The 2,911-nt window shown below is 35.1% G+C and overlaps 1 long non-coding RNA gene across 1 annotated transcript; it reads right to left on the reverse strand.

Annotated features, from left to right (window-relative positions):
* Positions 1-367: 367 nt before the first annotated feature.
* LOC142520516 (uncharacterized) lies at positions 368-1,163 on the reverse strand. The gene is made up of 3 exons (XR_012813946.1): positions 928-1,163; positions 561-826; positions 368-477 (listed from the first exon to the last, which is right to left on the reverse strand). It is a non-coding gene; the product is annotated as an uncharacterized LOC142520516 (long non-coding RNA).
* Between the last annotated feature and the right edge of the window lie 1,748 nt (positions 1,164-2,911).

Here is a 2,911-nt window from a genome sequence, read left to right on the forward strand (position 1 = left end):
CCTTTGAAAAATACCCTTCGAGGCATTGTACATTTTGACACCACTGTATTTAAAAAGTAAAAAATTCTATATATTTTTTCATATTTATGAGTGAATGCATTTAAAATCTACATAATCTGCTACTTACTTGGTCACTAAATTTTTCCATGCATCGTCTCGGTTTCTGTTAGATGTAGAGTCCAATAAATTTATCATATTTTTCTCTTCGTTGATGATAGTCAAGATCCAATGGTACCTACAAAAATGAAAATATAGCATTGACTAGTATCCAGTAGAAATCAATAATTAAGTAAACTCTGCACATTGTTGTATGGGATAAGGCAGATGATGTCTCTACACATTGCTTTCAACTGGTCAGCAATATGTCGTGGTAAGTCATGACCATCTTTGCCAGTTCAGCATGTAGGTATGCTTCCGGGATCCAAAAATGAATTATAATCAGCCATGTCTTCTTCTCTCAAATATTTGTAGAGGTGACTGCACTCAAATATTACATAATTTAGAAGTTCCACATAAAATAATAAATATGCAAAAAACATAGTAAGTTAGACATAACATACCCCATGTGAACCAAAATTTGTCTGGCGCCTATCTCTCTCATCTCCATAAAGCGTAAGATATCTTCTCTTAGCAACCGTATGTTTTTAGGACGTCTAAAAACAGCGCTCTCAAACTCTATATATATGGTCTCTGATTCATTCATCAATCTAACCGCATGCAAGTAGATATACTTGCATGCCATGGGTAATGTTTTTTTAACATCCTTGAACTTTTCGAGCTGACCAGGAACATCTGAAAGAGCAAATAGTTGAGGTTTCCCCTACTTCTACAATTTAGAATATTCATAAAAATATTACAAACTAAACCATTGTCCAAGCAACATATATGACAATTGAAAACACAAAATCAAGAGAAAACATGAAGTACATGTGTCGTTGAAAAAATTATCAACTCTTTAGGCCAACCAACAATAGCTCCAACTGCATCATTGATGATTCTTGGTCCAGACTTAAATGGGATTGGAAGTTTTGCTTATTCATCTAAGACAACATCAATAGATACCTTGAAGATTTGTTCCCTGAGTGGAACATGATGAATCATGATATTTGGACCTCCTTCTGATATTATTGTGTCATATGCCACCACGTTTTCACGTTGTTTTACAGCCAGGTGTCATTTTTTACCCTTTTAAGAACTATAAGATATTATATATATAAATATATGTGAAAAAAAACAATTTGACTTGAAATCAAGAAATATACAACCTTCATATTTGAACTGTTGCATATACAAACTTCTTTCACATCATCGAACAGTTTTGGGTCTTTCATTTCTGAGCACTTGTTTTATGCTGCAGTCTCAGAAGTTCGATCATTGATGACGGGCATAATACTGGCAAGTTGAGCCTTCAATTTCTCAAATTCTTTCTTTAAACTTTTATACTCTAATATTGTTTGAAATTTTCGACCACAGATTTTGGGACTAATTCCCTCTTATTTCTTGGAGTTTTAAAGAAGACTTGAGGCTTTACAAACCCTCCAACACCCCGAACCCTTCCATAGCGTCCTAGCTTCCTAAGGCAGCGGTTAGCACATCATTCATTCCAGAAGATTTGAACTCTCCTTTAACTTTTTTCCCAACAAGTCATCCTACAATTAGAGACATAAAAATCAATACAAAAACCACAATTTTATTTATACAGGCAATATGTAGATTGAATAAAACTAAACACTTACAAATTTTTCGGCGACTTCTGATGTCTCTATGTAACGTACCGTACTTTTTACTACTAAAATTTGCGGAAGAATTAAAAATTTTCTTAAATAAAAACGTGAACCTTCAAAATTTGATAAAACAACTATTCGTCCTCAAAAATTGTTGCAACAGAAAATCTCAAAATGGTGTCTACCAAAAGTATTTGCTCGAACCTCAAACAGTAACATAAAATCAGAGTAATAAAACATTTTCATAAAAATAAAACTTGGCGGTCCTCGGGTTTAGCCTCCCGCTCAGTCCAAGCCTTCTCCTTGGTCCCCACCTCCTGTCTCCTCATAAACATCCTCACCTGCATCGATCAAGTCTAGTGAGTCTAAAGACTCAACACGTATAAACTGTGAATAACGAATAATACATAATAAAACCACATGCAGCTTACAAATAGAACATACATACTTGAAACTTGAACTGGAAGTAAACTTGAACATACGTACATACATGCTTAGATGTGCCATAAACTTTTCTTAAACATGCTTACATACTTGAACATACTTAAACATACATGGCTTCATCATTTTGCGTAGAGGATGTTTTTAAGCAAGTGACCCATAACATAATTTTCCTTATCAGACTAAACCGCATTACTGGGATGACAGGGACGTATCCACTGCCACATACATGAGATCCCCGTTCATAATTTAACGGGCTGATTGGTCCACGTTTATGATTTAACGCTTTCCAACCTCAATCTAAACCCGTTCATAATTTAACGGGGTGGAGAGGTCCTCGGCCACGTTCACCGACTTCCAAACCCATTCATAATTTGGTCACAAGACAATTAGTGTGGGGACCCGGACGCTAATCATTCTCTTAATCATTATTTGGGACAATTTAATCAATTTAATAAACAGGGTCTAAATTTTTTTCTTTTTAAAATACAGTATTAAATGCGGAACGTAATGAAATACATTCTAATATACATGTCAGTATTAAAGTACAAGTCTTGTACTGTATACAATCATTCAAATTAAGGTTTAACGACTACAAATCAAGTGTTTAAACCCTATTTCTAATCAAAGTCCGTAGTCTTCACTCTAATCACGATCTCTCTTCATCTCCTCGACCCCGATCCTCTCCCACCTGTTGTCATGCACACATACAAATACGACAACAGCCGGATAACTCCGGTGAGATA

Source organism: Primulina tabacum, chromosome 12 (genome assembly GCF_025594145.1).
Source record: "Primulina tabacum isolate GXHZ01 chromosome 12, ASM2559414v2, whole genome shotgun sequence".
Lineage (NCBI taxonomy): Eukaryota > Viridiplantae > Streptophyta > Magnoliopsida > Lamiales > Gesneriaceae > Primulina > Primulina tabacum.